This window comes from Bos taurus, chromosome 11, assembly GCF_002263795.3.
Source record: "Bos taurus isolate L1 Dominette 01449 registration number 42190680 breed Hereford chromosome 11, ARS-UCD2.0, whole genome shotgun sequence".
Classification (NCBI taxonomy): domain Eukaryota; kingdom Metazoa; phylum Chordata; class Mammalia; order Artiodactyla; family Bovidae; genus Bos; species Bos taurus.
Window position 1 is genome coordinate 23,788,210 of NC_037338.1, and position 22,398 is coordinate 23,810,607.

Sequence of the window (22,398 nt, forward strand, 5' to 3'; positions counted from 1 at the left end):
TTCTAGGAATCAGCGAACTAAAATGGACTGGAATGGGTGAATTTAACTCAGATAACCATTATATCTACTACTGTGGCCAGGAATCCCTCAGAAGAAATGGAGTGGCCATCATAGTCAACAAAAGAGTCCGAAATGCAGTACTGGGATACAATCTCAAAAACAGCAGAATGATCACTGTTCGTTTCCAAGGCAAACCATTCAATATCACAGTAATCCAAGTCTATGCCCCAACCAGTAACACTGAAGAAGCTGAAGTTAAACGGTTATATGAAGACTTACAAGACCTTTTAGAACTAACACCCAAAAAAGACGTCCTTTTCATTATAGGGGACTGGAATGCAAAAGTAGGCAGCCAAGAAACACCTGGAGTAACAGGCAAATTTGGCCTTGGAATATGGAATGAAGCAGGGCAGAGACTAATAGAGTTTTGCCAAGAAAATGCACTGGTCATAACAAACACCCTCTTCTAACAACACAAGAGAAGACTCTATACATAGATATCACCAGATGGTCAACACCGAAATCAGATTGATTATATTCTTTGCAGCCAAAGATGGAGAAGCTCTATACAGTCAGCAAAAACAAGACCAGGAGCTGACTGTGGCTCAGACCATGAACTCCTTATTGCCAAATTCAGACTGAAATTGAAGAAAGTAGGGAAAACCACTAGACCATTCAGGTATGACCTAAATCAAATCCCTTATGATTATGCAGTGGAAGGGAGAAATAGATTTAAGGGCCTAGATCTGATAGAGTGCCTGATGAACTCCTGGGCATATATCTGGATAAAAACTTGTTCTGAAAGGAAACATGCACCCCAATGTGCATTGCAGCTCAGCTGAAAATAGTCAAGACATGGAAGCAAACTAAATGTCCAACAACAGAGGAAAGGATAAAGAAGATGTGGTACATATATACTTTGGAATATTACTCAGCCTTAAAAACAATGAAATAATGCCATTTGTAGCAACATGGATAGACCAAGAGATTGTTATACTGAGTGAAGTCAGAGACAGAAATATTGTATGATATTGCTTATATGCAGACTCTTAAAAAAAATGATGCAAAAGAACTTACCTACCTGCTTCTTCTAAGTTCCTTTTATGTTGTGCTCTGTATAGGCAAAGATAAAGAGCCTGCTATAATTTTATATTGTTTTTTCTTTTTCTCAAAGTTCTATTTTTTTTAGATAACGCATGGTGGTATGTAGCACTCATGAACCTAAACTCTTTGAGTATCTGAGAAATATAATTAGAAATGTGTGGGTTGAATGACTTGTCTCCTAAACTGTGTGCTCTGGATATTCCTGGAAGGCCTAGAACATTCTTATTCAGCTTTATATCTCTGTAGTCTTTGCACTTTGTGGATGATTGATGCTTATTGAATATTTTTTTTTGAAAAAAGAACATCCAGAATGATAGCATCATCTATCATCATATGCAAAAAGCATTAATCTTTTAAAAATTTTGTAAAGTTTGTCCATATGGAGGAGTTAAATATTTATCTAAAATTTTACAGTTTAATGAAAGACCAAAGAATTGGACTGTGAAGAAGGCTGAGCGCCGAAGAATTGATGCTTTTGAACTGTGGTGTTGGAGAAGACTCTTGAGAGTCCCTTGGACTGCAAGGAGATCCAACCAGTCCATTCTGAAGGAGATCAGCCCTGGGATTTCTTTGGAAGGAATGATACTAAAGCTGAAACTCCAGTACTTTGGCCACCCCATGCGAAGAGTTGACTCACTGGAAAAGACTCTGATGCTGGGAGGGATTGGGGGCAGGAGGATAAGTGGACGACAGAGGATGAGATGGCTGGATGGCATCACGGACTCGATGGACATGAGTCTGGGTGAACTCCGGGAGTTGGTGATGGACAGGGAGGCCTGGCGTGCTGCGATTCACGGGGTCTCAAAGAGTCGGACACGACTGAGCGACTGATCTGATCTGATCTGATGTTTTCCAGAGAGAACTCAGCTTCTACACTGTCAGGAGTGATGCTGCACAGTAGTCAATGAGAGTATTGGCAGGTCCAGCACAAATTTAAGAATAGAATCCATCCCCTATTTTTTGTCCATCCCAGTCTTATCATTGCTGTAGCAGGAAATTAAAGCTCAATGATTTACTATCATTGTATTCCTTTAGTCAGGTTTTAAAATATTTAAGTATGTTAGTCTGTGTAATCACACTAAGATTTAATTTATAAGAAAGACATTCTGAGGATGATTTTACTTGCTTTTTTAAATTTTAAGAAAATAATAAGGGTGGGATGATTTGGGAGAATGGCATTGAAACATGTATAGTATCATATATGAAACGAGTCGCCAGTCCAGGTTTGATGCACAATGCTGGATGCTTGGGGCTGGTGCACTGGGACGACCCAGAGGGATGGTATGGGGAGGGAGGAGGGAGAAGGGTTCAGGATGGGGAACACGTGTATACCTGTGGCGGATTCATGTTGATATATGGCAAAACCAATACAATATTGTAAAGTTAAAAAATAAAATAAAAAATAGAAAAAAAATGCAAATAATACACCTGAAATGAATACAACATTGTAAATCAATTATATTTCCATTAAAATTTTTTAAAAAGGAAACTAAAAATAAATCTGTTCAGTATCAGGTTTAAAAATATTGCAAATAGGCTGTAGCTCCGAGAGCAGACGCGGGAGGCCAAGTGGGAGCAGGTGTGGGACAAGCAGCCGGTGCTCTCAGTGATCGCTGGAGGAGGTGGGCGCCTCCCGGGGCGCGCGTGTGGAGGTGGCCCAGCCTACCCGGGGCTGGGGAGGGACGCGCACGACGAGCCGGCCGGTCCCGCGCCTACTTGACAAATTTTATTAAAAAATAAATAAATAAATAAAAATATTGCAAATAAAAAGTGTGCACCTGAAAAAAAAAAAGAAAATAACTAATCTAATTTAAATAACTAGTCTAGTTTATAACTAGTCTAATCTTAAAACTATTTAAAATCTAAATAACTAGTCTAATTTAAATAACTAATTTCATTTTAATAAATAGGTTTATAACTACATATAAACCTATATGTATACCATAAACCATATGTATACCTATAAACCATATGTAAAAGTTAAATATGAATATATATGTTTTGTTTATCTAATAAATATGACTATATGTATGCAATAAATACAAGGGACTCTTGAGAGTCGCTTGGACTGCAAGGAGATCCAACCAGTCAATCCTAAAGGAAATCAGTCCTGAATATTCATTGGAAGGATTGATGCTGAAGCCTAAGCTCCAATACTTCGGCCACCTGATGCAAAGAACTGACTCATTGGAAAAGACCCTGATGCCGGGCAAGTTTGAAGGTGGGAGGAGAAGGAGATGACAGAGGATGAGGTGGTTGGATGGCATCACGGACTCAATGGACATGAGTTTAGTAAGCTCCAGGAGTTGGTGATGGACAGGGAAGCCTGGCATGCTGCAGTCCATGGAGTCACAGAGTTGGACACAACTGAGAGACTGAACTGAACTAATGTAATATATGCATATGATCATTGGGTGGAAGGGAATGGAAAATATAATTTCTCATCGAAACACTGACAAACTTATACTTCTAGGCTTGTCATTTCTCAAACTCGACGCTATTTCTGCTTGCAGCTATTCCAACCACTTGGCTAGACAGATTTTAAAAGTGTTTTCAGACTTACCCTTGTTTCACAATGGGGCAGAATATCAGACTGACTTTCATGATAAACACAATGACTATGAAAACGTGTCACTCTGCTTACCTACTGAATAAGTGAATTCCTTTTGTTGAAGCCGATCTTCATTAAAACTGCTTAGTATGGCTGTTTGTATAAACACCTCAGTGGCTGTTTTTCTTAATAAGTAGTTTCATTTCATAAAGGATCTAATAAAAAATATTTAGAAACTATTAAATTAATAATCACTAAGAGGCTATGCATTAAAATATAGATTTAAACCACAATACAGGATATTAAGTTAGAGAAAGCCAGTTTGCCACAGAGAGCAATGAAGTAGAAGGAAATTTTTTAAATTCCATGGGCTTTTTTTTTTGTTTTTGATTTGGGGAGACAGCATTAGGAATCAATAAATTGCGGGAAGACTATTTGAAGATGTGACACAAGAGAAATGCTTCTGAAGTACTTCTTGAAGATTATACCATCAACAGCAACAACATTCGTAGAACACGCTTCAGCAACCTCATAGAATTGCCCTTACTGTTGACTATTATGACAGCTTAACTGTCCCCACCCTGGCCAGATCTCAGATAGCACTTAGATAAAGCATAAATTTAAACGATAGCTTATAGATTGTAGTTAAAATAAATCAGATGCATGGTTCTTCCTTGAATTTATTAGCATTATCACATGCATGAGTTAATCAAAAAATTCTGGGAAACCTTTTATATCCTGAATCTTTCCCAGTACTATAGATCAATGCCACTGGATCCTTTCCAGGAGTGGAACATCACAGTTTGGTGGATCAGGACCAAGGAACTGTCTCCAAGAGGCCTGCAATAGCCACTGGTTTGCATTTTTAACAGCAGGAATTGCATTAGTAATTCATCAAAATCATCCTTTCCTCAGATCCTTGGGCAATAAAAAGTGTTGGTACAATTTAGATAAAGGGTCCAATTGTGTGATGTTTTAACACAAGTGTAGTTTTATTAAAGATTTATGCTAGTAACTGAGTTAAGAATTTGTACCCTCAGCTAAAATAACATAAAGGGGAAAATTCAAATTGTAAGAATAATGTATTCAAGGAATTTTATATAATAATAATTCTATAAACAATATTTTTCAGTGAAATTAATATTACTGAGTTTATATTTTGAAATGATAGTACCTATGTTGTACTAATTAAAGAAACAGCATACATTACTATATTCATATGGTTGGTTTCTTGAGCTGTCTAAACTAAGCAATGTACACCATTATATAGTTTTATGCCTCTCCAATCAATCATCAGTGATGATATATGGAATATCATTTTCACATCACTTAATGAAAAACTGGTCAAATGTAATAATTTCAAAAAAAATCTAGTTTAAAATTTAGTCATTTATTTTTTAATTGCTAAAATTCTTCCCTAAAGAAACTAAAGACCTATATATAGAAAACTATAAAACACTGGTGAAAGAAATCAAAGAGGACACTAATAGATGGAGAAATATACCATGTTCATGGATTGGAAGAATCAATATAGTGAAAATGAGTATCCTACCCAAAGCAATCTATAGATTCAATGCAATCCCTATCAAGCTACCAACAGTATTTTTCACAGAGCTAGAACAAATAATTTCACAATTTGTATGGAAATACAAAAAACCTCGAATAGCCAAAGCAATCTTGAGAAAGAAGAATGGAACTGGAGGAATCTACCTGCCTGACTTCAGGCTCTACTACAAAGCCACAGTCATCAAGACAGTATGATACTGGCACAAAGACAGAAATATAGATCAATGGAACAAAATAGAAAGCCCAGAGATAAACCCACACACCTATGGACACCTTATCTTTGACAAAGGAGGCAAGAATATACAATGGATTAAAGACAATCTCTTTAACAAGTGGTGCTGGGAAAACTGGTCAACCACTTGTAAAAGAATGAAACTAGAACACTTTCTAACACCATACACAAAAATAAACTCAAAATGGATTAAAGATCTAAACATAAGACCAGAAACTATAAAACTCTTAGAGGAGAACATAGGCAAAACACTCTCCGACATAAATCACAGCAGGATCCTCTATGACCCACCTCCCAGAATATTGGAAATTAAAGCAAAAATAAACAAATGGGATCTAATTAAAATTAAAAGCTTCTGCACAACAAAGGAAACTATAAGCAAGGTGAAAAGACAGCCTTCAGAATGGGAGAAAATAATAGCAAATGAAGCAACTGACAAACAACTAATCTCAAAAATATACAAGCAACTCCTGCAGCTCAATTCCAGAAAAATAAATGATCCAATCAAAAAATGGGCCAAAGAACTAAATAGACATTTCTCCAAAGAAGACATACAGATGGCTAACAAACACATGAAAAGATGCTCAACATCACTCATTATCAGAGAAATGCAAATCAAAACCACAATGAGGTACCATGTCAACTTTTATCTTTTAAAAAAATTTCATTGGAACTGGAACAGTTGCTTTAAAATGTTGTGTTAACAATACAGTATATTAATGCATATATATGGAATTTAGAAAGATGGTAACGATGACCCTATATGCAAGATAGCAAAAAAGACACAGATGTAAAGAACAGACTTTTGGACTCTGTGGGAGAAGGTGATGGTGGGATGATTTGAGAGAATAGCATTGAAACATGTATATTATCATATGTGAAATAGATTGCAGGTCCAGGTTTGATACATGAGACAGGGTGCTCAGGGCTGGTGCACTGGGATGATCCTGAGGGATAGGATGGGGAGGGAGTTGGGAGGGGGGTTCAGGATGGGGAACACATGTACACCCATGGCTGATTCATGTCAATGTATGGCAAAAACCACTACAATATCATAAAGTAATTAGCCTCCAATTAAAATAAAAAATAAAGTGCAGGTTAGGTAAGAAAAAATAAATAAAATAAAATGTTGTGTTAATTTCTACTGAATAGCAAACTAAATCAGCTATATATATACATATATGCTCTCTTTTTCAGATTTCTTTCTCATTTAATTTAATCCAGTTTAAAACTCTAATTTTAAACTCAGTGTAATCACATTTCTCCTTCTGCACTATGTATTCAGGCTTTCTCTGGAACTCTTGACAGTTTATTGTGAAGGATGGTAACAAATATAAGATATAGGTCAAATGTACTATATCTGTACATTAACCTCAGCTTTAGCAACCATGCTAAATCACTTATCAGTTCTAAAAGTTTTGTAGTAGATTTCCTAGGTTCTATTTCTCTGGAGAACCCTGTCTCTTATATAGCTACAGAAGCCAACATTCAGTGGGCATTTGTAGTCAACATACAAGAAAGTGGGCAGAAACATCAAACGACCAACTCCCTAGCAATGCTTATCAATTGTGATGAGGATGTTCCTCCAAAGGACATTTGGCAATATCTGAAGATATTTTTGGTTGTCACATTCAGAAGGAATGCTACTAACACACATAAGACATGGATGATACTAAATTTACTACAGTGTACAAGACAACCCCACTCACCATAATAAAGAATCATCCAGCACAAGATGGTAAGAATGCAATAATGCTGATATTTAGAAACCCAGCCCTAAATTGAAGCCCACCACTTGACAAGCTATGATCCTACATGGAGCACTTAATAATTTATTAATGACATTGCCTTAATTATGAATAAATCATTATTCAGTTCAGTTCAGTTGCTTAGTTGTGTCCAACTCTTTGTGACCCCATGGACTGCAACACAAGGCCTTCATGTCCATCACCAACTCCTGGAGTTTAATCAAACTCATGACATTGAGTTGGTGAGGCCATCCGGCCATCTCATCCTCTGTCTTCCACTTCTCCTCTTTCCTTCAATCTTTCCCAGTATCAGGGTCTTTTCAAATGAGTCAGTTCATCGCATCAGGTGACCAAAGTACTGGAGTTTCAGCATCAACATCAGTCCTTCCAATGAACATTCAGGACTTTAGAATGGACTGGTTGGATCTCCTTGCAGTCCAAGGGACTCTCAAGAGTCCTCCAACACCACAATTCAAAAACATCAGTGCTTTGGCACTCAGCTTTCTTTATAATCCAACTCTCACATTCATACATGACTTCTGGAAAAACCTCAGCTTTCACCAGAAGGACCTTTGTTGGCAAAGTAATGTCTCTCCTTTTTAATATACTATCTAGGTTGGTCATAACTTTCCTTTCAAGGAGTAAGCGTCTTTTAATTTCATGGCTGCAATCACCATCTGAAGTGATCTTGGAGCCCAAAAAATAAAGTCTGACACTGTTTCCACTGTTTCCCCATCTATTTGCCATGAAGTGATTGGACCAGATGCCATGATCTTAGTTTTCTGAATGTTGAGCTTTAAGCCAACTTTTTCCACTCTCCTCTTTCACTTTCATCAAGAGGCTCTTTAGTTCTTCTTCACTTTCTGCCATAAGAGTGGTGTCATCTGCATATCTGAGATTATTGATATTTCTCCTGGCAATCTTGATTCCAGCTTGTGCTTCATCCAGCCCAGCATTTCTCATGATGTACTCTGCATATAAGTTAAATAAGCAGGGTGACAATATACAGCCTTGACGTACTCCTTTTCCTATTTGGAATCAGTCTGTTGTTCCATGTCCAGTTCTAACTGTTGCTTCCTGACCTGCATACAGGTTTCTCAAGAGGCAGGTCAGATGATCGGGTATCCCCATCTCTTTCAGAATTTTCAACAGTTTATTGTGATCCACACAGTCAAAGGCTTTGGCATAGTCAATAAAGCAGAAGTAGATGGGGTTTTTTGGAAATCTCTTGCTTTTTCAATGATCCAACGGATGTTGGCAATTTGATCTCTGGTTCCTCTGCCTTTTCTAAAACCAGCTTGAACATCTGGAAGTTCATGGTTCACATATTGTTGAAGCCTGGCTTGGAGAATTTTGAGCATTACTTTACTAGCCTGTGAGATGAGTGCAATTGTGCAGTAGTTTGAGCATTCTTTGGCATTGCCTTTCTTTGGGATTGGAATGAAAACTGACCTTTTCCAGTCCTGTGGCCACTGCTGAGTTTTCCAAATTTGCTGGCATATTGAGTGCAGCACTTTCAGAGCATCATATTTTAGGATTTGAAATAGCTCAACTGGAATTCCATCACCTCCCCTAGCTTTGTTCATAGTGATGCTTCCTAAGGCCCTTTCTAAGGCCACTTGACTTCACATTCCAGGATGTCTGGTTCTAGGTGAGTGATCACACCATCATCATCATCACACAAATCATCAGTGGCACTCGGCATTTGAGGAAAGTTTTCAATATCAAAGAGGTTTAAACCAGCAAATAAATATAGCATAAGAAGCAAATAAGATTTCAAAAAGTACAATCAATATGCTAAGGTTTGTAATCATAATATTGCATGTAAAAAGATTCAGTTGAGTTCAGTTGCAGTCGTGTCCAACTCTTTGCGACCCCATGAATTGCACGACGCCAGGACTCCCTGTCCATCACCATCTCCCGGAGTTCACTCAAACTCATGTCTATCGAGTCAGTGATGCCATCCAGCCATCTCATCCTCTGTCGTCCCCTTCTCCTCCTGCCCCCAATCCCTCCCAGCGTCAGAGTCTTTTCCAATGAGTAAACTCTTCACATGAGGTGGCCAAAGTATTGGAGTTTCAGCTTTAGCATTAGTCTTTCCAATGAACACCCAGGACTTATCTCCTTTAGGATGGACTTGTTGGATCTCCTTGCAGTCCAAGGGACTCTCAAGAGTCTTCTCCGACATAGCATAAGAAGCAAATAAGACTTCAAAAAGTACAATCAATATGCTAAGGTTTGTATTCATAATATTGCATGTAAAAAGATTAGCATTATATTTAAAAGAGGTTTTTCAGAACTATGGGCTTTCCAGGTAGCGCTAGCGGTAAAGAATCTGCCTGCCAATGCAGGAGACATAGAGACATACGGTCAATACCTGGATCCACAAGATCCCCTGGAGGAGGGCATGGCAACCCACTCCAGTATTCTTGCCTAAAGAATCCCATAGACAGAGAAGCCAGGTGGGCTATAGACGATGGGATCACACAGAGTTGGACATGACTGCTGCAGCAGCAGCAATCAGAACTGTAACAACACCTTGGGAGCTGAGAATACAGAACAGTCAACCAAAGCATGAGGAAAAACAAACAAACAAACAAAAAAACTCTCAGAAAGAAAAATAAAAAGATCAACAAAAGAAAAAATTTTTAAAATATTTAGACCATTTCAGAGAGTTGCAAAGATAAAAAAGATTGCATGTAAAGGACTGGAAATATAAAGCCCAGGGTAAAGAGATAAAATGGGTTACCTTAAAATGTTTAAACATGTTTCAACAGCAAACCTAAACATTCAAGTCTACAAAAATACTTTCAGATTTTAATAAAACACTCTTTATTCTATTTGGAATTAAATCCAGGCAATCATCAATTAGTTTGAAATTAGGATACTGATACTTTCAGATCAACAAATTTTCTGTACCCCTTCTCAGTAATCTACTGAACGATGGGCTTCACCAAAGCAAAGGAGAAAGTTTAACACATGGGATCCACATGCAGAGACTAACAAGCAGACAGTTCAGACTGAGGTAGGAAGATGGTGTCTTCCAGAAGGATGTCTCAAAAAAATTTTTAACTAATTGGTTACTTACATGATCAGTTCAGTTCAGTCACTCAGTTGTGTCCAACTCTTTGCCACCCCATGGACTGCAGCATGCCAGGCTTCCCTGTCCATCAGCAACTCCTGGAGTTTACTCAAACTCATGTCCATTGATTCGGTGATGCCATCCAACCATCTCATCCTCTGTCGTCCCCTTCGCCTCCTGCCCTCAATCTTTCCCATCATCGGGGTCTTTTCATATGAGTCAGTTCTTCGCATCAGGTGGCCAAAGTACTGGAGTTTCAGCTTCAGCATCGGTCCTTCCAATGAATATTCAGGACTGCTTTCCTGTAAGATGGTTGAATCTCCTTGCAGTCCAAAGGACTCTCAAAAGTCTTCTCCAAATGCCACAGTTCAAAACCATTAATTCCTCAGTGCTCAGCTTTCTTTACAGTCCAACTCTTACATCCATACATGACTACCAGAAACACCATAGCTTTGTCTATGTGGACCTGTGTTGGCCAAGTAATGTCTGTGCCTTTTTAATATGCTGTCTGGGTTGGTCATAACTTTCCTTCCAAGGAATAAGCGTCTTTTAATTTCATGGCTGCAGTCACCATCTGCAGTGATTTTGGAGCCCCAAAAAATAAAGTCTGACACTGTTTCCACTGTTTCCCCATCTATTTCCCATGAAGTGATGGGACCAGATGCCATGATCTTTGTTTTCTGAATGTTGAGCTTTAAGCCAACTTTTTTACTCTCCTCTTTCACTTTCATCAAGAGGCTCTTTAGTTCTTCTTCACTTTCTGCCATAAGGGTAGTATCATCTGCGTATCTGAGGTTATTGATATTTTTCCTGGCAATATTGATTCCAGATGTGCTTCTCCCAGCCCAGAGTTTCTCATGATGTACTCTGCATATAAGTTAAATAAGCAGGGTGACAATATACAGCCCTGATGTACTCCTTTCCCAATTTGGAACCAGTCTGTTGTCTCATGTCCAGTTCTAACTGTTGCTTCCTGACCTGCATACAGATTTCTCAAGAGGCAGGTCAGGGGGTCTGGTATTCCCATCTCATTAAGAATTTTCCACAGTTTGTTGTGATCCACACAGTAATAAATTATATATAAGAATTATTTTTTTCAGGAAAAACAGAAAATTGTTTAAGAAATATTGTCATAGTACATAGTTTGACTCAGGACTGAACAGACTGCAATTATTCAGTAAGTCAAATTACTGAAAATTGATATAAACAAATAGCGTTACACAATAATATTGGGAAAAGTAAAATAAACTAATGCCATGTGGTGAGATAGAAAAATAGCATATCTCCCATATTAGGAACTAAATAGGTAATGTCTAAATTTGATGAATCAGGACATAATAGGGTAAATACATTACCTAGAAATGATTAACAGATTGAGAAATAGATTTAATTAGCTAGTAATTGATTTAGATATAATTCTGCTGTTACTAGAGGCTTAAACAAGTGGGGTTTTGCTTTTTGCTCACATAACAAGAAATTCAGGGGCACTCAGTCCCAGTCCTGAACAGTGGTACAAAAGTGTCAAGGCCAGTATTTCTGTGGTCCTCTAGCCTTTTTCTCAGGTCAGTCACAAAGTAGCTATGACAGCTTTACCCATCAAGTCTGCATCCCAGGCTGGAGGAAGGGCATAAAGCAAAAGAAAGCATGTGAAACAAATTTTTAGGACTAATTTTCTGACAATGAGACGGCCAAATTTTATGTGTTTGTGAAAAAAATGACCATAATTTTTTAGCTAGATATATCATCAAATTTAACAAAGCTGAGATTTCATTAGTTAAAACGAAAATCACAAGAGAATGGATATGTGTGGGCAGCTTGCAGTCTCTGCCAGAGGATGTAAACACCAAGGTTAAAAACACCTAAAATATAGTTGAAAGTGACCTGGAACTGGGTCTCAGGAGTGCTAAGAGGATAATAGATGTTGCATTCTTATTATAATCTTTATAATCCACCTATACTTTTAAACTATAAACATGAATTGTTATAAAAAAATTTGAAGAATAGAATGTGCTTAATGTATAAATGAATGCATTGATGACAAATGAAGGATGAATAACATCACAGCGTGGTATATAAAATAAAAGCTCACAAATCTCTAAATAAAAAAAAAAAAGAATGAGAGAATTAAGTCAATATAAAACATTTAGGTCATAACATAAAAAAACATGAGACTTGGCAGTTGATAACATACTCTCAGGAGAAGGCAATGGCATCCCACTCCAGTACTCTTGCCTGGAAAATCCCACGCATGGAGGAGCCTGGTAGGCTCCATGGAGTCCCTAGGAGTTGGACACGACTGAGAGACTTCCCTTTCACTTTTCACTTTCATGCATTGGAGAAGGAAATGGCAACCCATTCCAGTGTTCTTGCCTGGAGAATCCCAGGGACAGGGGAGCCTGGTGGGCTGCCATCTATGGGGTCGCTCAGAGTAGGACACGAGTGACGTGACTTAGCAGCAGCAGCAGCAGCAGCATACTCTCATTTCAAATAGAAAATTGATTTCCACAAAATATAATCTAGAACGTCACATAATGTTTCTAAATTGGGTGTTACTGATTTGTAATTTTGTTAGTACTTAATTTATATATTTGATTTGGGTTTAAGTAAAATGAGAATCATAAACCTAAGGAATTTATATCTACTTTTAATCTTTATGCATTTGTAATATTATCAAAATAATTTGACACTGGAGTTCCATAAGCTAAATTTTCCTTAAAAATAAATCTGCATATTATTTTGATTTGAGAATTATTTTCCTATAATTATTGACTTTATGGAAGGCAGTTTTTACACACTTAATTCAACATATTATGTCCACAAATGTTGTTTTATACTCTAATCACTGTTTCTTATATTTAAAAATGGATAGGGTGAGACAGGGGCTTCCCAGGTGGCTCAGTAGTAAAAAAAAAAATACACCTGCCAAGCAGGAGACATGTCTTAAATTCCTGGGTCGGGAAGAACCCCTAGAGAAGAAAATGGCAACCCACTTTAGTATTCTCACCTGGCAAATCCCATGGACAGAGGAGCCTGGTGGGCTTACAGTCCATGGGGTCATAATACAAGAGTCAGATGCAACTTAGTGACTAAACCACCACCACCACCAGGATGAGAGAGAGATAACCAAAGATGGATCTGGACATACACTAAGTTCCCTACATACAAATGAGTTCTGTTCAGAGAGTGTCCTTAAGTCCAGTTTGTAATTCAAACAAAGTTAGCCTAGGTACCTAATTAACACAGCTGGCTATATATAGTCCTGTACTGTAGTAGGTTTATTATACATTTCATGAAAATAATATACAAAAAATAAAGAAAACATTTTTAATCTTTCAGCACAGTTATTTGAAAAATATGCAAGACAACTTGAACTAACTTACAATTAGACGTGAAAATGCATGTTTACCTTTTTGAAAGCTCTCAATTTGAAGGTTCCTATGTAGGGGACTTTTAAGCTTTGTTGTCATCAGGCACAAAATGCAATCTACATTCATATTTACTCATCTAGAAACTGGGCCTAACTCTGTTCACCTAAAATATCTGTAGGGAATTAAACACTAACCTCAGCATGTTACTGAGTCCAAAGTTGCTCTGCTTATGGCACGATAGGCCAATGAATCCAAGAGATGAGGTCTTGAGGCAAGGAGGATGACTTTATTAGGAAAGCTGGCTGGCCAAGAAGATGGCAGACTAATATCTCAAAAAACCATTTTGTCTGAGTCTGGATGCCAGCATCTTTTATGGATCAGATGTTGGGGGAGGTGAGGAAACAAAATAAAAAGGCCACTTAATCTTTCAAGTATCTCCTAGAATGGTAAGTCTTAGGCAGCAGGGTTTGTTAGTTTCTGTCTTCTAGCCATCTCCAAGTGGACAGGGTTCTGAACAAAGGCACTTTAGCTTAATAGTCAAGGAGAGGGACAGCGTTCTCTGAGGCTGGCCATTATGTGTGATTATAGTGACAAAAGCAGCCAAAGAAACAGATTAAGCAAGGAAAAGTCAAAATTGACTCTTCCAGAAAACAGGGGCTAAGTTTTTGTTCACAAAAGATACAATTATTGATAAGTGAAAAGGAACTAAAGAATCTCTTGAATAGGATGAAACAGAAAAGTGAAAAAGCTGGCTTGAAACTCAACATTCAAACAACTAAGATCATAACATCTGGTCCTATCACTTCATGGCAAATAGAAGGGGAAAAAGTGGAAACAGTAACATTTTATTTTCTTGGGCTTTAAAATCACTGCAAATGGTGACTGCAATTTCACCATGACTACAGCCATGAAATTAAAGATTCTTACTCCTTGGAAGAAGAGTTATGAAAAACCTAGACAGCAAATTAAAAAGCAGAGACATCACTTTGCCAACAAAGGTCCACATAGTCAAAGCTATGGTTTTTCCAATAGTCATGTATGGATGTGATAATTGGACCATAAAAGGGCTAAATGCTGAAGAATTGATAATTTCGAATTATGGTGCTGGAGAAGACTCTTGAGAGTTCCTTGGACTGCAAAGAGATCAAACCAGTCAATCCAAAAGGAAATCAACCCTGAATATTCATTGGAAGGACTGATGCTAGAGCTCAATACTCTGTCCACGTGATGCAAAGAGCTGACTCATTGGAAAAGACCCTGATTCTGGGGAAGACTGAGGGCAGAGGATAAGGTGGCCACAGAAGATGAGATGGTTGGATGGTATCACCAACTCAGTGGATGTGAGTTTGAGCATATTCCAGGAGATAATGCAGGACAGAGGAGCCTGGTGTGCTGCAGCTCATGGGGTTGAAGAGTTGAACACAACTTAACAACTGAACAACAAAACAACTGTTATACATGAAAAGTCTAATATTAAATCCACTTATGAAGATAAAAAGTTTATAACCCTTTCATGAACATGAAATCAGTATTCTCAAATACATTTATATCTCTTCATCTCATGAAGAATTGATGTCAATTTGAACTAACTACTTGTAGTTTTCCTCTCCAATAGTTCTTAGATCTATTAAATTATAACTCTTCTCACTTTGCTCTGTTGTTTAAAATCAATATAAACATATTTATAATATTAAATATTAAATTGGAAATGTACTAGATATGAGATAAGTTGACCCAGAAACCAGCTGTTGTGAAATCATACTATCTTCTGTTTTATGTAGATTCTACAAAAATGCCATGGATGACATACCACAAAAAAATTAAATAACTACAAAGTGGGAAGTAGCAGGAGAAAAAAACTAAGATAAAATCTGAACTATTCTTCCCATGAAGCAGAAAGTAGAAGTTTAATGCAGATTTGTCTAGATAATTTTGACCATCATTGTCATCATAGAATCATCACTGTCAGCTTCAATATTATCATCCAGTATCTCTGCATTGCACTTTTACAATTTAATTTCTATAATCTGTGCAAAGCATTTCCACATAATAAATTATCCTTCAGTTTTCAGAAAATCACACAATTAATAGAGTACAGGTCACAGAGTCCGATATGACTGAAACAGCACACACACGCACTAGAGTTCAAACCCACTTTTCCACTTCACAGTAACCTAGTTGAGCGCCTAAGTAAAAGAGGGTGGGAAGTTATTGTACCTATAGGCTGATGAGGTCAAATTGTGTATAAAAGGTGACCCCACACATGGACAAACTCACAGGAAAATGAGTCCAGCAAAGAATGAAAAGTTACTAGTATCTCTCATCAGATGGATTCCTAGGCTATAGGCATACCTTTAAAGGCAGAAGGACAAAAAAATCAAACTTTATTGATTGAGCTTGGCATGTTTTGATGAGCAGTGAATGGGTTCAAAGTATACCCATTCAAAGTCTGTAAGACACTTTGCTCAGACAGCAACAGAGAAACCGTAGTCAAGCTAAGAAAAAGAACCTGATGCTCTCGCCAAAACACAGAAGAAATAATATCACATACCTTAAAGGATAGAAATCTGAGGCCAGGGACAAGTGTGGAAATGTTGCAGCCTGCTGTGGAAGCATGTTTTCTTAACAACAAAGGAGTAACTGTAATTTTTCTAAGAGAGATTAATACACAAAAAGTAGTAAATTACAGTTTTAAAAAACTAAGGACCCACAGAAAGACTATTTGGATATTTCACATGTATTCTTGATGAAAAGTGAAGTTGCTCAGTCACGTCCAACTCTTTGGGACCCTTGCCAAATGCAATTTCCATCTTCTTTGGAATAAACCAATACACAAAATGGTGCTAAACACGTTTAACATATAATTCCATAAATAAGACTTGCATTTGTATTCAAACCCTGACTCAGCTATTACAAAGTGAAGCAATACCTGCTGGATTCCTGGTTAATCATTTGGAAATACCACCCCCCAACAGGGAAAGCCTACCACTTCTTCAGATAAAATATGATGAGGAAAAAGTTACATCTTAATTAGACATTGCTAATTGGTTTTATAGTATAGCTCTTGTGCCAGTTATCAAAATATTGCTTCTCAGCTTCAAATACACACTTTACTGTATACTCTGTGATAAACCAGAGAATTATTGGAAATCTTTGTCTTTAAAGCAAGCACAATTGAGACAAGCCTGGGACCTGGGATCCTTTGCCACAGTGTAGCAATGCTTGCACCTGGACATACTTCTCCTCCAGCAACAAAATACAAAGAAACTGTTTGGGACTAAAAATAACTGTGTGCATGAACAGTTGGAACAAATTCTGGACACAAAAGATCCGAAAGTGACCCAAAAAATCCAGCTTCTACTTTTGAAGAGCCTGGAGTAAAAACAGGTTTTGGCAGCTAAAGAAGTACATATCCTCCTCCACTCAACACCACCACCAGAGGGGTTGGCAAAACACCTAAGACACCTTTCTGGCCTGACCCTGGACATACCCGTACTATCACTCCATCTAAGGAACAAGCTCGCCCCCTCTGGGGAGTGAACAAGCAAGGGAACCTGTTTGTTCTCTCTCTGCCATGCTGCAGCAGGCCCAATAAAGCCTTGCCTGAATTTTTTTTTCTGGTCTCTAGTCAATTTCTATTTATTGCAGAAGACCAAGAATCCTGGACAGTAACACAATGTCAAGCCTTTTCAGTAGATGGCATTCAAGAGATATCACCAGAGGAAGAAGCTTTCTGCAATTTCCTGTAAGGGCCAGGGGGTCAGCCTTGTGGCTGTGAAAACATCCTGTGGAGCCTGCCCAGCCACTGGCCTAGATAGAGCATGGTCCCTCCATGACATTACATCTTATGAATGTCAGTAACAGAGTCGGACACGACTGAAGCGACTTAGCAGCAGCAGCAGCAGCAGCAACCTTCCCTTGGTGCTATAGACACAGAAACCACAACCCGCTCTTCCCTTCTCCCTGCCCCCTCCCCCCACACAAACACACTCACAGAATCCTTTGCTCTGAAGGCCTCCTGTACTCCAGGCCCTGGGGATCCCTAATGTGGTCTGCTAGCAACTATCTGTATCCTGGAGGGTCACATACCAAGCAGTCATTTATGCCCCACACCCATGCAAGCCTGTATGCTGTGAAGGCCTTCTACAAGACTTGCTGCACATCCATGTCACCTGTTGACTTCCTGCTCACAGGCCTGCTTTCCTGGCCCCTTGTTTGCCCAGGAACTCCAGACCAGCCCAGCCTGCCCAAACCTGTAAACACTACTGCTATCAAGTGGGCTGGAATCCACCTCCTTCAGCGGATCTGAAACTCTTCCAAGCTTATCCTTTTTTGGTTATTCTCCCTCAACCCCAAGGTAACGTACCGAGTTTCTTTAAATCACATAGTTCATCTTTTATCATAATTAATAATTCTTCATATTAACTATACATGTTTAACTTATGGTTGACCTCTCTCTCCTGACTGAACCCAGACTACTGCAGTTTGAAAAACAGAAAGAAAACAAAACTAAAAATAAGGAAATATGCATTAATTTATTAAGTACTATATGCCAGACAATGTTAGACAACTTAAATATTTTATATCATTTAATCCTCAGAAAAATTCAAGGTTAAATATTTGAAGTTCAGGGAGATTAAATAACTTGTCCAGATTTATGTAGCTTAGTGAAGTGAAGTCGCTCAGTCGTGTCCGACTCTTTGTGACCCCATGGACTGTAGACTATCAGGCTCCTCTGGCCATGGGATTTTCCAGGCAAGAGTGCTGGAATGGATTGCCATTTCCTTTGCCAGGGGATCTTCCCGACCCAGGAATTGAACCTGGGTCTCCCGCATTGCAGGCAGACGCTTTTACCGTCTGAGCCACCAGGGAAGCCTTATGTAGCTTCGGAAGGGACAAAAACATTTCCAGCCCTTGTCCATCTGAATACAAATAGTTTTAACTTTTGACTTAAATATTTATCAAGTTATATATTTATATTTATGGAGTTGTGTATCTTTCTAAATCGTGTCTGCACTTCAGAGAATGAATATTGAGAGAACAGAAGTTTAGGCATAAAATTATCAAGTCTTTGTGGTTTATTAGGTGGAATAATAAGATACTGATAGAGTATGGGAAGTGGAATTGATTACAGATACTCCTTAACAACTCAGACTTCCCTGGTGGCTCAGATGGCAAAGAATCTGCCTGTAATACAGGAGACCCAGATTCAATCCCTGGGTAGAAAGATCCCCTGGAGAAGGAAATGGCAACCCACTTCAGTATTCTTGCCTGAACAGAGGAGCCTGTTGGGGCTATAGTCTATGGGATCATAAAGAATCGGACGCGACTGAGCAACTAACGCAACTTGAATCACTTTGGACTCTGGAATCACTGCAGGATTCGTCAGCAATTGAATGACAGAAAAAAAGCAGGATTTACAGCAAATTAGTCATGAAATGATGGGAGTGGAGCATGGATTTTTAGTGGTAGAGTCAGAATTAAAGGATATTTCTGAACGTTTGTTGCAGAAATCTGGATAGGAAATGCTGAGGTTCCAACATAGAGAAGCAGTTATAGAGTTCTTAGGATAAATTCATCTCAAAGGGGACATCACAAGGATTGGGCATCAGACTGAGAAAGAGGGATGAACAAAAGACAAATCAGAATGTTGGTAACATTTTACAATAAAATTTCTGAGGAAATCCTTCACAAAGGAGACAAGACCCCTGGAAAGATCATGAAACAATCATTTCCTTGTTGTAGGAAGCATAAATTGTTAATAATAAAATGAGGTCTTGTTAACTGTTCATAAGCCAGATATACCAAGGTAAAAGAAGATTGTTATTTGCTATTTAAGTGTCCAGCGTTTTGCCTATGAGCGAGACAATAAAATGGCTGTCTTGCTCTCTTGAGCACAGCTACAGATGAGTAGTCTCAACAGAGACCCTTATACAAGGCTTAAGCAAATCTCTGATGATATTCTCCCATTGCCTGGAGATGAATATCAACTCTAGCACACAGAACTATTCAGACAACTGAAGAATTCTGTATAGCACTTCTGTGTTACTTGGTATTGCAATTTATTCAGAGTTGAGAGCAAGCATAAGCCTTTGATTTGCCTCTTCTCTTGGTATTCTGTAGTTGTTTGATTGCCATCACAAATATCAAAGTATTACCTTGCCCAAAGAGAAGGGGCAAGGTCAAATATGGTTGTTCCTACAACAAGGAACTGATGCCACTGAAAATAACATAAGAGAGGAAAACAACTTTGCTTACAGACATGCTCAGTTTGGGATATGCTGAGCATACTACTTAAAGAAAATAATCAGTAAGCAGAGAGCGAGTTAGAACTCAGGCTCAAGGATCATCTACAGAGAAATTACTGTATTATACAGAAGTTTACAAGGGAATATGTGGTTGTTCTAGTGTAAGTCTCTCATTTTATACACACAATTGAACCACTGAGAGGCGGTTGTTATCTCTGTTATTTTGGTACTTTTCCAAAGTGTGTATTGGGTTTTTCCAGAGAAACACAACAGGATAAATGGGAAACACAAATATTTTATACACACACATGTGGTCTCCTTTGGATATGATATTATATATACTAGAAAGAGATTATAAGAAATTGACCTACTGGTTATGGAAGGTGACAAGTCAAAGCTGCAGACAGCAACTGAGAATCCAGGAGAACTGATGATGTAATTCCTGCTCAGGTCCAGAAGCCTGAGACATGGAGAGACAAAGGTGTAGTTCTAGTACTAAGGCCAACAGGCTCAAGACCCAGGAAGAGCCGAATTTTCAATTAGACTACAAAATTGGGGGGCGGGGGAGACAATGTCCTTGCATAACTAAGGCTCTCAGGCAGGAAAAGTTCCCTTTTATTGTCAGGAGAGTCTACTTTCAACTGATTGGATAGGGCCCATCCACATTAGAGAGGACAATCTTCTTTACTCAGTCTACCAATTCAAACTTCAATCTCAGCCAAAAACATCCCCACAGTCACACTCAGAATAATATCTGACCAAATATCTGGGCACCCTGTGGCCCAGTCAAGTTAACTCATAAAATTAACCATGACACAAAATGAGCAGTAGATCATGAGTGGTAGATAGAACAGAAATTAAGCCTTCAGGCTCAGTTCCAAAATGTATATTTGCTCTACTCTTCAAAATAAGAGGTGGTAGATCATTTGTTTGGTTTGTTTTTTATTTAAAAAGTGTTACTTAGTTTTGAATAAGTTATACATGTTAGTGGTAGAAAATTCAAAAGGTGCTGACCAGTATGCAATGAAAAATAAGCCTCCATGCACCTTTGACCCCAGCCATCCAATTCCCTTCTGCAGATACAATTACTGTTACTAGTTTCTTGTATATCCTACTGGAAAGAACCTAAGAATATTAAAATAACATATTAAATATTTGTTTTTTGTACAAACAGCAGCATATCTTACATGTTAGTCTGCTCCATGGAAATCCCAAGGACAGAGGAGCCTGGCAGGCTACAGTCCATGGGGTCACAAGAGTTGGACAAGACTTAGTGACTAAACGAGCAGTCTGCCCTATGTTTTACTTTTGGCTTTCTTCAAACTCAACAAAATATGCTGAAGATTTTTCCCTTAATGGTACACATACAGTTCTTAGCATTCGCTGTATGCTGATGGAGCAATTTATTGGGTTGGCCAAAAAGGTCGTTTGGTTAATGAAGACACTGTTCATTAAAGTTCTTGGTGAAAATGAAAATGTGTCTTATTTCTACTGAAAACTGAGTGAAGTTTTTGGCCAACCCAATATTTACTCTCTTGCTACAAAGACTATTAGGGGCTTCCCTGGTAAAGAATCCGCCTGCAATGCAGGAGACTCCAGTTCAATTCCTGGGTTGGGAAATTCCCCCTGGAGAAGGGATAGGTGACCCACTCCAGTATTCTTGGGCTTCCCTGGTGACTCAGAGGGTAAAAAATCCACTTGCAACATGGGAAACCTGGGTTACTAATATATGCATTTTACATTTTAGCATATCAACAATATTTATTGTAAAAAAGGATACATACTAAATATATAACATAAAAGTGGAACTACTGAGTCAAATTATTTTTTTGTGGTGAGACATAACATCTAACTGCTCTCAATAGTAGTTGTACCAATTTACTCTTTCATAAACAATGAGAAGCATCTGTTTTCCCAAACCTTTGTGAATATAGTTTGGAATCAAGCATTCTTTGCTATTCTAATAACTTCTTAATGTTATTATTGTCATTTTGATTTACATTTATCTTATTCAGATATTGAATATTATTTTAAATGTGTTAAAGACAGTTTTATTTCCTCTGCTGTGAATTAGATAAACATATCACTTGCCCATTTTTGTTAAATATGTATAGCAGTTCTCTCTAAGTTAAGGAAGTTAACTTTTGAATGTGCAAAAAATACATCATCAAAGCCCAGTATCTCTTTCAACTCAATATGTCAACTTCAAAGTGGTAATGTTGGAAGCAGATTTTGATAATTTTTGTTTTGTAGAGAATGAACCGAAATGCGGTTTGGGGAACAGGAGGAATTTGGTGGGAGTCAGGAATGAATCCCTTGGCCACATTTCCAGGAAACAATACTGTACAAGGAGTCAGCTCATTCCTCTCCTGTCACCAGAACTCTCTTAGCTAGGAAATTCTGTCCAGAAAATTCTACTTGTTCGGTTCAAATTCATCACCTAGTTAGAGAATGCTTCTCTGTAAGGTGAGACTTACAGGATATACTTTATAGTGAAAT